Here is a 15,630-nt window from a genome sequence, read left to right as displayed (position 1 = left end):
CCTCCACTGGGAAATATGGAAAAGACTAAAGGCAGCAGGAGACCATAGAAAGCATACCTTGTAGTGCATGCCCAGAAGACACCACACTCTTTATTAATGGCCAGCCAGAACAAGGTGACATATCCAGGGTTTCCAAAGATCAGGACATGGACATTTGTAGAGATTCATTGGTCTGCCTACCACAATTGGCGACGGAATGAAACACTACGCAGCATTCATATTACCTAAAACTGCACAACACACATTGCTTCTTTACATGCAAACACCTCACCATTAGTTCCACTACAACTGCGCAAGGAAGAAGAGTAGCTATGATGATGTATAATGAAGGAACTGCGATCAGATATGATAAGTAACCTTCTCAAGGTCTTAAGCTAATAAGTGATGAGTCTGGATTCGAATTCAATGTAAGTCTGTTCTCTCAACACCAGAAAAACACTCAACTTTTAGACATGCCATGCATTAATTCTTAGTCCCATGACAAAGCAAAATGTTCCTAGATTTATTTCCATTTTCCTACTCTCTACTCTTTCTTTGCCTACTGCTTACTAGAGTGTGGAAATGGTGGGGTAAAGTTGCTTTTGTTATAGCCAGAATTAGATACAGAGCTGGACACACAAGAGATATGAAAGATGGATGTTTTGAGTTTAAATGGCAGTCAGACCCTTGGAGGGCATATAGCCTAGTCTCAATTCACTGAATAGGCTCTGGTTTGTGCAAAGAAAACCAGACATGACCATGTGAAGAAAGGGAAAGACCAGGTTTGATTGGAGGCTGATAAATTGGTTATGTATATGTTGAGCATAGAATATCCAATTGGCTGTTTGATGAATGGAGTTTGATCTCACCAGATTAAGTTTAACCTTGACCTCTGGGTTGGAGATATAATGTGAGGAGTCATCACCATTAGTATAACATTTTTTGAAAATTAGAAGGTGATAATAACTTGCCTTTGAAAACAATTTAAAAATTTCTGTGACGTATATGAACTCTCTTCAACTTTACCTGTTAGAATAAAGGTATTTCTTTTGCCAGGAGAGCCAGTTGACATGGTGCATTTCTAAGGCCATTTTCTCTCTGCTGAGCAAGGTTAGTTACAGTGATTTTCAGGGTTTATATTTGTCAGATCCAAATAGCATTCCTTTCATGCACATAAATCGTCTTACTGACAGGAAGCCATGCAAATGTTCCCCTTTCACAATTTACTGAAATTGCTGGTTATTTTTAGAGAGAGTCGGGCATTAGTGAACCCAGTATTGAAAACAAGTCTTTGATAAAGTGACATTTTAAAATTCAACATAAATTGCACCGCTTTTCAATACCAACAATCCCAGCAGACTTTTACATTGTGTGCTATAATTTACAAGAACATTTTAAAAGTATGTTTTTGAGAATTCTTAGTGTTACCAGGGGAACCACCAGCCTGGTTTTATGAATGGGTAAACTGAGGCCCTGGAGGATATGGTGGCTTGCTCAGGGCCATGGGAAACTAACAATGAGCCCAGCTTACCTGATCATCTCTTTCCAGTCCCCATGATAATAGCAAGAGTGCACTTATTATGTATCCAGTGAGTAAATCAAGACATGATTGCAGTTTAATTTTAGTAGTTTAGATTCTTCATAAAGTTGCAAGCTTGTGTTCTAGAGGTTATTAGATAAACTCTGAAAGTTTAGGTGATAAGCAATCTCTTTTAGAGTTCTGAGCTAATAAGCTGATGGGCAATCTGGGTGCAGTGGGGTGCAATAGAGTTGGAGTATTAGCAATATATTCTGGAATTTAGGAAATAATAATAGTAAATTTTGTTTTCCAATGGCTTTTCAATGCTGCTGCAAATTCCCAATACCCATTGACTAAGCAAAATTAATTCATAAGCTCGCTTGGATTTCCCTTTGAAAAGTTGACCCCCAAAGGCTATCAGGCATGACTGAAGCTATCAATTACCAATTTTGTTTTAATAAAACATCCAGAGAGTTATTTTCAAATCTATGAGTGCCATGGACTTAACCGCTTATCAGAGAAACACCTGCACAAAAGTCACCACAAACTCCTCTCCTAAAGATATGAAAAGTTATAGACATGAAAATCTGCAAAGGGGAAGGTGATCGTCTTTGCATCAGTCAGAGGATGCCTCAGTCCCTTCTTCACACCTTTGAATGCTCTGAGAGTTGGGTACCCTCAGGCTGCTAGAGCTGGTCAGGGTGGAGGTGAGGGAGAAGAATCCATGAAGCATCAGTCACTGTCCTACATGCTTGAAACAGCTGATCTTCCTTCATCCTCACAACAGCCTTATGCCATAGGTACTATAATGCCCATTGCAGATGGAGAACCCAAAGCTAAAATAATTCAAGTGAGATATTTAAGATCGTATATTTACTAAATGGTGGAGTGGGAGTTTAGGCTCAGGTCTTAGCTCTGCAAAGCCCATGTTTATTTTCCTGGGAGGATTATTTTCTGAACTTGGCCCTGAATGTATGTGTTTCTCATTATTCCCATTGAACCTTCTCAGATTTTTTTCAAGAAGGAGAACTCATCCCGTGGGTAAGGAAGGCAGTACTTTTCACTGGCTCTGATTTTCCTTTCCAAACCACGTTCAACAGCTTATTTTACTTTATTTTATCAAGGGTGTTTCAGATATCTCTTCTACCTTTCCTCCTAACCTGTCATGGACTTGGTTTGTGAGCCCTTGGAAAACTCCATACAAACTCTTCCTGACCAAAGATGAGGGAGCCAGCATTTTACTACAACAGGAGACTTCTTATTTGGGCAGCCTCCCAGGTGTCCATGTGCCATCCAAAAACTGTAGGTTTTATAACTTACTCTTTCCTCAGAGCATAGCTCTATGAACCATGCATGCATGCCCCTTTATTGAGCGTGTAGATATCACCTGTGGGGATTGTCTTGACCAGGATACACACTCACCTACCCTACGCCCCTGCAGGTTTCTTGTCCTCTGATCACTGGCTCCCTCCAGACTAATATTCTTCAATTGATCATTGTTTTCTCAGATGATCTCTTTACTCATTTTCTCTCACCAATTCCTTGCTTTAGCTTACTCTACTTCAAATATGTCAGACTACACACCCATGATTTTTTTTTTTTTTAAAGTTCTAGCCTCAGAAACATTGTTCTCCATCTTTAGGATCTCTTGTCCCATCTTCCACTCACCTTTACAACACCAACTCAAAGGTCATTTTCTCTGCAAAGCTATTTCTAACTCCTTAATACAGGCTTGGTGACATTTCTCCTTGGAGTTTTGTAGCACCTAATGAGTGGTTCTGTGGTTGGAATCAATGCATTCCCTTACACTGCCTGTATTTTTCCCTAAACTGTAAACTTCTAAAGAGCAGGTATTTTAACTTATTTTTCTAATCCTCTCTGCCTATGGCACAGCCAGCCCCATTGCTTCTCCTTACTAGCTAAATTTGCAGTTTTAGACCTGGCTAAACAGACCACAACTTTTTATTGCTTATGCAGTTATCTTATTTTTAATACTACTTTAAAAATTAGTAACATGTATAAAATACTTACAAAAAAGTCAACCATTTTTTCAGCATTTTTACATGCAGTTTAAAAAATCTGATACTTAAACGCTAGTAAATGGAAATGATTTGTGTACTCATTGTAAAGGTAAGGTATTTTCAGCCCAGAAAATTTGAGTAACTTGCCCGAAGTCACACAAATAGGAGGGAGGTAGGATGACATATTAATTACGTCACATAGGGTTCAGACTAATGACCTTGAGCAAGGGGAGTATATCTAACAGTGCCTGAACTGCCCCCAGGTGAACTTCTCCCTCTCCTAAGTATTAAAGGTTTGTGGAGCAGAGGATCAAGAATAATATGGGGGATTTTAATAGTCAGCTCAGCTTTTCCCTTCTATGTTGGGATTTCCCACTTGGTAGTCTGTCTACACAAATTGTAGATTCACCAGTATCAGTTTTGAAATGTAGTCAAAATAAACAGAAAAATGTTCTTTTAGATTTGTTTTCTCTTCTGGGATGAAGCCTGTGTGTGTTTATCACCACTACCCAGCCATTCTCGTTTCCCTCTTTGATTCTTTCTCCCTAGTTTATAATGCCACCCAATTTAGAAAAGCTAATTTAATTAAGATGATTTATCTTCCTTAAGATGAATAAAAACAAGAAAACCAAAGGCAGTGTTGAACTCTCTGAGAGCTCGTTCTAATTTAAAATATTGACCAAATCAATCTTTGTGCTTTGTTGTTTGTAAGAGATTCTGTTGGAGGCAAAGTTACATTTTGATTTTTTGGATCATTCTAGAGAAAATAGTTGGTGTTAGGGAAAGTGATGAGTCTACCACAAGAGTCCATGGTCAGATTCAGATAAGATTGAACTCACTATCAGAAAGAACATAATATAGAACCGAGGTCAAGTTCCTAGATCAGAATCTGGATTTATAGTTTAGGGTAAAAGCAATGAAAAAAAGAGGCTGGGAAGAACATATTCCTCATTTTATGGAATATTGGACTTTGGAAAATAATAGCAAACCTAGTGGGAACCTATAAAAATATTGTTAATCCTTGAGGTGTATATTTGGAAATATACTCTAAAGACATTAAGTAGGTGACTTATTAGATCCATTTAATTATTTATGAAATTCCAAACCTATAGTTAGTATGAAAATTATTTAACAAATTATATTAAAAGAGTTATATTTAGTAAAAAAATCCTCCACAGATTATCAAATATTATAATACACCAAAATTAAGTTTCAGATTGGCAATGTTCTTGAAAAGTGAAGTTATAAACTATAAGACAAGAATATGAATTTTGTATGGATATAAACAATAAGAAAAATTACAAAGACAATCTGATACACTTGACTACATTAAAATTTAGACTCGAATACATTAGCATTTGTATCACACATAAAATGTTTTGATATTTTGTTGTGTGTTGAGCATTCTTATTAGTCAATAAAAAAGCACTAAAACAAAAAAAGGTATGCAAAGAAAAGGTACAGGAGAAAAAAAGTTGATAATAAGCATAACTAAAAATTTACAACTATGAAAATATAAATAATAATAAGGATGAGAAAGGGTTATATTTAGAGATAGTAAAAAACAATGCTCTATGTAATATCACACCAATGTATAAAAAATGCGGACAAAAGCAATAGATTTTTAGGAAAATATAAACTATAAATTTACCCAAGAAGTGAAAGAAAGCCACTGTTATCCATCTATCATATAAAATATTAAAATTTTTGTTAAAGATCTATCAAAAATAATCAATGAATTATTTCATTTCTTTTTTTCTTTCTTTGCTATTTCTGTTCTCTGGATGATTGTCCTTTTTTAAAAAATATATATTTTATTGATTTCTTACAGAGAGGAATGGAGAGAGATAGAGAGCTAGAAACATCGATGAGAGAGAAACATCGACCAGCTGCCTCCTGCACACCCCACACCGGGGATGCGCCCGCAACCAATGTACATGCCCTTGACCGGAATCAAACCTGGGACCTTTCAGTCTACAGACCGACGCTCTATCCACTGAGCCAAACCAGTTTCAGATAGATGATTATCCTTTATTTTGAACATGCAATATCAACTTAAACAAGTCTATATTTTGTCAGTAATTTTGTAATATTTTTTAATAATATAAATTTAATATTACCTTTAGTTATTTTCTCCAAAGTTATATCCTTTACTTCTTTAGTACTTTAGCTTTATTTTGAATTTTTAATACCTCAAGGGGAATTATTTTAATGGCTTCACGTGTTTGTTTAGACTCCTTGCATATTTACCGTTTTCTTTACTCACTGTTTTTTTCTTGGATGTTGGATCTTCCTTCAGAGATTATTTTTCTTCATCCTTTAGAAATCTTCTTAGTTGATACTGTTCACAGGTAACAACATACTTTTTAAAATTGAAAGTTTTTTTCATTGTGTTCTGATTTTTAAAAGATAGTTTTACTTAATATAAAAATTCTAGCCTGGCCGGTATTGCTCAGTGGTGGAGCATCAACCTATGACCCAGGAGGTCATAGGTTGATTCTCGGTCAGGGCACATACCTGGGTTGCGGGCTTGATCCCCAGTGCAGGCATGCAGGAGGCAGCCGAACAATGAAACATTGATGTTTCTCTCTCTCTCTCTCTCTCTCTCTCTCTCTCTCTCTCTCTCTCTCTCTCTCTCTCTCTCCTTCTCTCTCTAAAATCAATAAAAATATATTTAAAAATAAATAAAAATTCTAGTTTGACAGTTACTGTTTAAACATTTTAATACATGTGTAAGTGCTTCCTCATATCTCATCTATGTGTATAAAATAATGCAAACTTTGCTTAATAAAGCCAAATTATTATTTAAGATGACATGAATTTGAATATAGAAGACCTACCAAATGCAATCAATCATTTCAATTTAAAGGCAGAGAGCAGAAAATAAAACACTGACTGCCCTTGCATATTAAAATAGTAAGCTCCCCCCAAATTTTTATTAAAAAAAAAAGATAATTACAAATAATTCCCTCTGCTATAAGGTGCCAAATAAATAAATAAGTAGATAGATAGTTTAGCTTAGCAAACTCATTATACAATTCATACTGTTCATACATTTATTAAATATTTATTGAGAATCTATTAGGAGTGGAATTATATGAGATAGCTAAAGATACAAAAATATAAAGTCTAGAATATGCCCTTGGATGCACAAAAATGGTCAAAAATTTTTATTATTGTGTGAATACTAAATTAATTGCAATTTCTAGAGTCATAAAATTAGTTCCCAGAAAAATTAATATTTAATGTCATAACAATTTACTAGTGAGTTTCTACAACCACAAAGGAAGGCAGAAGATTTTTTTTTTGTTTTTGTTTTGTGTGGTTTTTTTTGTTTGTTTGTTTTTGTTTTTTTGGTCGGAAAAAAAATCTCACTGTTGTTTACTGACAAGAAGTCTCTAAAAGGGGAAACTATTGTGGGGAAGCATTTTCACAGGTTAGTGTGTAGATAATATAAAAAACAGTTTTCCCATTGGTGATTTTCCTGCCCACAAAGCTATTTACTATGTAATTTAGCCAAGTAAATTCACATTCTGAGTGTTAGCTTCCTCATCAGTAATTAAAAAAATATTATGATAGTTATAAATGCCTGAATAAATACTAGTGTTTACACTGTTCTTTATAAGTGTTAATAAATATGCTGTATTTTGTTGCAAATTTTTACTATGACAGCTTTAAATTTAAAAAGCTGACAATTTTTACAATGAATAGTTATATACATACTGCTTATTTACTATTTGCCTCACACATAGATGTGTGCATGTAAACATATATTTGTGTGTCTAAAAGCATGTTGCACATCCCCAGTAGGGGTGTGCAAGAGGCAGCGGGTCGATGTTTCTCTCTCATCGACATTTCTAGCTCTCTATCTCTTTCCCTTCCTCTCTGTAAAAAATCAATAAAATATATATTTTTAAAAATAAATAAATAAAATAAAAGCATGTTGCAGAATTATAATGATTTATTCCTGTATATTTCAGTATAATTTCTCTAGAAGATACATTATCCAATAATTTTTTGAAAACCAGGATTCAGTTTAGGTTCATGCTTTTTATTGAATTGTTATATCTCTTTTGTCTCTTTTCATTTATTAAGGTTCCATTTTTTTGTAGACTGTAGTTGTCAAGTAGAAAGTCCCACTTTTCAGATTTTTCTGATTGTCCTGGTATTTCATGTTAATCGTATGTTATGACTAAATGTTTGAGGATGCAGGTTTAATATTTTTGGCAATAATATTTCAAATTTGATGTGTTCTACTTCACATTACATCATTTCAAGGACCACACAGAGTCACACTGTGCTGGTATCAGCAATGCTGAGTGTGATTCCTTGGTTAAGATTATCATGTGGTTATTATAACATTGGTATCACCCATGGTAATAAAACATTTTCCCCTTTTGCACATGGCAATTATTCTGTGGTATGATGTTTTGGCACCATACAGAAATTCTGTTCTTTAACACTGTAGTTAATGACTTTAACATTTACTCATAATTCTTCTTTGGATCAAATATTCATTGAATATGGCAAAATGGTCATTGATTGACCCACTGATTTTCTTTATTTGGTTGACATTCTTTTGTAGATAAGAGCTTTACAGCTGGGGATAAACCATAGATTCTCCTATGAAAACAGGATATGGACTTACATTGTTTCGCTTTTTCTTCTAAAGTCCAGCATAAGAAGTCGGTGTCAGAGTTAGATCTAAGGGGGCAATTTTGTTTTTTATCCTTTCAATCACTCTGTCTGTTTTCTTTATGGGTGTCATTGTGCTCTTCGTGTCCCTTCTTAGACCCTTCTTTTGCTCTGATGCAGTCAGGGTCACAGGGAACTCCCATCTCCCCAGCTTCCTTACCAGCTGACTGCCAGGTAAGTTCTACCCGTAGGCGGGACTATTGGAGACCTGGAGGGCTGAGTCAGCAGCAAAACCAAGAGGTGCCTCCCTCTGCCTCTGCCTCTTCCAACAGCCTCTGTTTGTGACTCTAGCTTCCACCAGACATTCCCACTCTCAGTGTCCCAGCTTAGACCAGGCACCTCAGTTTACTTTTTGCTCAGACTTGGTGGCTCCAGAGCTGAGCTTGATAAAATAACATCTTTGCCCTTATCGCTATTGGGTTATCAAAAGATCATGGGTTTATATTGATATTCCAAATTCAAGTTCACCTTATACACCCTTTCTAAACTTTTCCTAATTTTACATTTTGTTTGTATTTTCTTATACTGAAAATTTGATTCTCAATAGTATCAATATATTGTCTAAATGTCTGTATCTTACAACATATACTTTTTATTTCCTGGACAACTATCTGCAAAACAAAAAAAATTATTTTAACATAAAAATTATTTTAACAAAACTAACATTTCTACTAACAGAAATGAAATTATTGGTAATTGTTTAAGTCTTTTAAAATTTATTTTGCACTTACTACAAATCCCACTGAGAATGTAGAGTACAGAGATTTGTTTTTCAAAATCACCTAAAATGCATATTTTATTTGTGAGTTTTATTACTAGTTTGATATTCTATTATGTATTTCCTATACACTTGTTTCTATTCATTTTCATTTTTGGGGGGTTGCACTTGTTCTTTTGGGGTAATTTTTATTTTCTGAACACATAAACCATTGATATGTATGCTTCATAAGACAAAAATTGTTCCTCGTTGCCTAGCATGCAAAGGTTCCAGTCCATTAACTTCCGGGATGAGAGGTGACTCAGGTATGCCTACCTTTGTGGGCTTAATGTTATGATTTATTGACATGAACAGAATTCTTTTTTTCTCGATTCCTCATTCCATCTTTTGTAAGGGTATTCTTAATAGTACGTTTAGGATTTTTATAATTGTGCTACAAGAGGTTTTCAGGCTCTCTACGCCATCAAGATGCCAGAATAGGATTTGTCAGGGCTGTGTATATCTCTGATCTCAGAATCTAGGAGAAACTTTGTGCTGCTTGGTTTCTGAGTAAATGGTTATTGAATGAAGAAGTGAATTGTTCCCTCTCTAATACTATATTTGCTAGTAAAGACCAGGGTTTCTCAACGGTAATGCTGTTGACGTCTGAACTCAATAATTCTTTGTTATAGAGGCCTTCTTAGTAGCATATCTGCTTCTGACTATTAGATGTCAGTGGTTCCAGGTGCAGCATTCAAAAGTGTCTGCAGACATTGCCGAATGTCTCTCAAGAGAAATCACTTCCAGATGAGAACCGCTAATGTTAAACCAAATGAGAAGGGCATTTTGTGATTTAATGATAACAAGATTCTTATATTTTGAATATCAGATATTTAATCAATATGGTTGATGCTTATGTTGAGGATGAAATTATCTGTAATTAATTCTTGACTTGATTGAGTCTCTACTTGACACTTCATTGAAGGGTAGTTCTCCCACAGAAAAGTACCCTTCTAAGCCCTTTAGAAGCAATTAAACCGGCCAACAGGCTTTCAAAAATATAATTTCCTCTGTGGGAAGGTAATCAAAGCCTATTAATTTAGGGAACTGAACTGTGTAGTGTACACCGAGTCTTGCCATGATTTGCATTATCTTCTGAAAGTCAGCATCACCCACCTCATGTCTCCCAGCACAAGTTGACCAAAGCACTAATTTCCATAAAAAAGCTTAGTGTCGGTCTTGAATAAGCAGTTGGACCAATCAGATGACAGGGATTTATTGGTTCTAGTGACAGAGGAAATTAATAATTTTGCTGTGGAAAGGCTGATAAGCCCCATTAGTGAGGTTTATATAGTCATTAATACAGCTTTTACTTTTCATGCCAAAATATCCAGGTTTTCTCCACTTCATGTATCACTCTGTTGCTATCAACTATATTTTAAAACCCATCAATTATTGAAGAGCAAGGGAGCATTATTAATATTCCAGAAATAAAGTCTTGGAGAAGTTGTTCCATTTAGAGAAGAGTTGAGGGGAACTGAAAACAAAGGCAGAGGTGCCTGTCTCATATTAGATTGATTAGCAAAGCACTTTTCTTGTTTCAACCAACAAACATCTGTAAGTTTTGCCCTCAGGGATACCAATGAGACAGAGGACATGGCTCCTCAGTAGCTTGTCATTAGGATGATCAACATAGAGTATTTTTTAAGTGAAAGGGACACTATGAAAAAAAAAAATGCACTGAGTAACAGGCATAACTGAGATGGTCCCAAGGAAACCAAGACCAGGTGGCTGCAAATTGTGGAGGGAGATAAGTCATTTAATTGACCAGATTTATGGCCTTGTACTTAGAGGCAGAACAGAGGAAGCATTCTGACCTCTTGGAACAGGCAAAAGGGTACAAAATTTCTGTGTGTTGGAGACAGAGTGAGAGGAGAAGATACAATAAGGAAACACTGTCAGAGGGAGAAGTAGCATTGTTTGAGTATCAACTGTTTGAGTGTGCTTCCTCCTGGTTGACTTAGTCTTGAATTCCAGCTGCACCTCACAAAGATAGAACTCTATCAGCTTTCTGAAGAACAGGATGACTCTGTAAATAACATGGTCATCAATAACATGACTTTGACATTACTTAAGAAAAACTGTTTTGTCTTAAATTGCTTGCTCTCCAAAACCAAGATGTGGTAAATGTGCTTAAAAGTGGTCCTGCACAAAGGGTCAGGGCTGCTCTCTGGAATCTCTGCATGGAGACAGACAGAGCAGTTGCTGGCCAACTAATAAAGGCTCCCTAAATTTTAATTTGGTCTGCACTCCAGTGGTCGTTCATTTACATTCACTCCACAACTCAACCATGTGTTATTCTTATGTAACAGGGCATGTTCCCATATAACATCTTCTAGAATTTTGATAGCCTCCCAAGGGAAGCAATTCTATACAAGTCAAATGCTGTAACTTAGTGATACATTCTGATGTTGTCCTTATGGCTGGATCAGTTCAGTTCAGCAGCCTGGTGAATATTCTCTTTACAGCATATTTTAGAATCTGTTTTAGTAAAGGGAGTGATAACTATAAAAGACCTAAAGAAAGTGAATATTTTACTTGCTTTTTGAAACTTGTACATTTTGCAGAATAGGGACTCAAGGGTATCTGCAACTGCTATTTAATGGCAACCTTTGGTAAATATGTATGGCACTGCACCTACATTATTAATTTAATCTGATAATATCATTCAAAGCATGTGTTATTTCTCTTTTTACAAATGAGAATACTGGAAGTTCTAAATGGCAGAGACAATTTTAAATCACAAGATCAAGCACTTCTTTTCTTTTAGAGATACAGCCTGATACTATTTTCTGAGCTTATGTAAAACAATCGGTGTCACTCTGACACCAGTTTTGGGTCTATCCCAGGTGATTGCAACCAACTGTGGGTGGCTTCACTGTAGCACAGAGGGAGCATTTGGGGAGGTCAGCAATGCCAAACAAAACATGGGACCACTGCTTGTCACAGGTAATACATTGTTTTATATTCTATTCTATTAAACATAGGAAGTTCTCTTTATTTTAAAGAGAGATTGCATTTTCTCTGTTTTAGATAGACAAAATAGAGAGACTAGACTGAGCCTTTTTGCAGTGTGAGAGAGACAGAGTCCCTGCATATTCTGCTTATTTCAAGTATCCTGTATTAGGAATGTTTGTATCAAACCTTGGTTGTTCTAGAATTTTAAGAAATGGACAAAATTTAGTCTACAACTCAGCAATGGTTTTGTGAAGCTAATTATAGAAACAGGAGTGGGGATTGAAGGCAAATAGAAACCATGAAAAATTGCATGAACGGAGCTGTTTCAATCCCAGCATTCCATTGGATTTCCATCTAACAAGTTCACCATGACTAAGGGAAGAGTGTAAAGCAAAACAAAAAGTTAGCTGGAACTGAATTAGCCCATTCAGGCTGGCAAGGGGCAGTTCACAGAGCTTGCTCAATAATGTGTAGGTCAAGGATAGAGGAAGAAAGGACTTCTTAGATTATGTCCCCACCATCATACTATGTGCATCCAGGAGTTCTCACTTCTATCAGTTTTTGTTGTTGTTGTTGTTGTTGTTTTGTTTTTTTCTGTGTTTTTTTTTTTTTGCATAAATTCCATCGTTTATATCTTCTATTGTATGGACAATAAAAATAATAATTTCTTTGAAGGCATACATTTATTTTCATCATCGCTTCTCCATAGTGCTGTCCCTCCATTCTGCTTCCACTATATAATATTGACATACAGGTTCAGAGGTCTCAGAGTTCTTCTGATCACACACGAGAGGTATTCAAAATAGACTCGCCCAGGTCGAAAGCCTACTTCTGCATGCACGCCTGCACCTGGTATTTTGTGGAAGAGCCACACTCAAGTTGACAAAGAGCCACATGTGGCTTGTGAGCAGCAGTTTGCTGACCACTGTTCTAGTGTAACTCCTTATTTCTTAGAGAGATACAGTGTCTTGGGATGAGGTGTAGGTGGGGTTGCAGGGCAGGATCGAGGTCATGTGCCTGCTTATTGCACAGCTGTTACCAGGATTTTACTCTCTGGACTTTCAACACAGTACTCTTTCCTCCCTCACACTTTCCCACATCTTGGGTATTATTTCTCCCCTTTGTTCTGGAGTCCTAGTGGTTATGGTTCATGTTCTATAAATTCTGTGGACCAAGATACTATGAAGGTGGTCATTTATGAGAGAAAAGGGGGCTTGTCCATTTCCCTGGGCACAGACTCCCAAACCTTCCTTGTTTAGATGGTTGATAAAAGCCCTCTGCACCCTCTGCCCTTCACACCCTCTTGTTATTTAGGAGTTTATGTTTCTAAGAACAGTTAAGGTATAAATATTTCTTAATAAGTATACTTAAATTGTTCATCCTCATGGAACAATTGTGATTTATTTTTATAAAAATCTCAACCTAAATATAAATTTCTAATTTGGATACTAATGTTCCCATTGCTGAGGAATAGGCCATTTTCTTGCTAATCTCTGATGAAATAAATGGCATAGAATTTGGGATGTATTTTTTCTTAGAGGAGGTTAATGCCACATCCAAGATCTATTTCTTGACTGAAGCTTCAGGCAGATGGATTGGACAAAGACATGGGGAATACTAAGCTGCTTGGCATCCTTTTAATCAAAGTGTTTTGATATGGTTTTTGAATCAGTAAGTATTCTCTTAGGTTTAACTGGAATATGAATGGTTGGAGTTGACTAAGATATAAATGAGCAAGCTCTCCTCAGTAACAGATGTATCTATAAATGAGCTGTTATGGATACTAGCTAACGGAAATGTTCCATCATAGCACAAAATATTTATGGACTTGCACTTCCGGTCCACAATTCTCCAGCTGTGTGACCTTAACAAAAGTTACTTACCTAGCCTATGCCGCAATGTCCTCACCAGTAGGAGGGACCTAACAACAGTACTTATTTCACTCTGCTTCTTATCAGGCTCTTCTGCAAAACCTTTAGAACAGGCCCTGGTACATAATAACCATGCAATTAATGTTAGTCGTTATTAAATGCCTACTCTTGTCAAACCTGCTCTAAGTCATCCTTTTTTTTGCCGTAATCCTCTCTTGATTACTTTCCCCCGTATTCATTACTTTTCTCTGGTGCCATGGGGAGATGAGCTGTTCAGAAGCTGACTAATATACTCTTGCTGTAAAAAATGTTTTAAATTCCTAAGCCTTGGTTCCACATCCATAACATGTGGACACATGACACTTACTGCCATAATTGCTGTCAGAAATGAATGACATATGGAGGCAGAGTTTCAAAGAGGCCTGGGGCGTGGATTTCAGTAAATAGGAATAGCCCTCCCACAGTGAGGGCCTTACAGTCTGCCTTCCTGCTTCTGAAATAGCGATTCCTCACTGCTAGGGCTTTGGGCCGCTGCCCAACATGATCATCCACATTCAGTGCTTTGTCTTCTCCAGTCTTTGTGGGCTTCTGAGACTGGGCCACGTGACACTTTTGGGGGGCTCATAAATGATAAGAAATTGATCTCATGAATGCATTCATCATTAAACAAATAGTTAGTGAGGGGCAATTATGTGCCAGGCATTATGAAAGAGAGATGTGGGCTCCCATTGCACTTAGAATAAAATTCAAATTCTTGCCAGGGTCTCAGTGACCTGGCCCCTGCTTACCCAGCCAATGCAGGCTTCCTTTGGGTCCGAGGGCAGAAATGACCAGGCCCAATGGCCCCTCTTCATCCTGTGGTGGCCAACTGCTTCTCATAGTGCAGGCTTGTGTATATATTCCTTGATGTTTTCCCCGACACTCTGACTATTTTTCTATTACTGCGCTGGGATTATTACCTTTCGAACTCTCATCACAATGTGTGATTCCAGGATTACTTGTTTACTTGCTTATACTCTGTATCTTCTCCGGCTATAAATTCGAAGAGGGAAGAAATAATATGCAGTATTTGGCATGATATCTGGCACATGGCAAGTACAATAAATATTATAAATTAGTAGTTGCATCAGTGCATTGTTCTTATGTGTCAATTAAAAAAAATAATAACTAAGGAAACCCCTTTCACAAAAGTCAGATTTAACTTGTGCTGCAGTTGTAAGGCATTGGAGTACATTCTCAGGCACCTACCTGGGCCTCCTCTCACCCCAGGAGGGGTCTCCCCGGCCCCCAGACAGCTGAGGTCCCCTTTCTTCAGGCTTCTGGTCTTTGGGGTCTTTTCCCTCAGTGAGGAAAAGAGGTTCAGACTAACATCTTCTGGTTTTTCCAGTCTTCTCACTCAGAGCTGGCTTCTAAAGGTCACACCAATTTGTCTGGGCAATATTGATCCACAAAGAACAGAAGGTCTCTTCTTCCCAGAGTATTTTAAAAGCTCCCTCCAGTACTGGGCATTCTTATTTTTTTGAGGCTCCACTCTCTCATCATATCCAACATATTAAAATGAGTTTATATCCCACATTAAATAAGATACCCTTGCTGTAAAATATATTTTAAAAGATTTTTGTAATTGGGTTTGGAAGTTTTTGGCTGTGAATACTATTTAACTTTTGATTGGCTATATTTTAAAAAAAAGAGAAGGAGGGACATAAGATCTATTAATCCATAAACAGAGTTTCTGCCATTTGATGAAAGAAATGTATCAGTAAACATTTGTACAAGTGCACATGAAATCAGTGCTATTAGATTTTTGTATTCTACTCCGGAAATGATTGT

Source organism: Pipistrellus hanaki (assembly GCF_964339955.1).
Source record: "Pipistrellus hanaki genome assembly, chromosome: 12".
Lineage (NCBI taxonomy): Eukaryota > Metazoa > Chordata > Mammalia > Chiroptera > Vespertilionidae > Pipistrellus > Pipistrellus hanaki.
The sequence above is the reverse complement of the archived record's forward strand: the minus strand, read 5'-3'. Positions refer to the sequence as shown.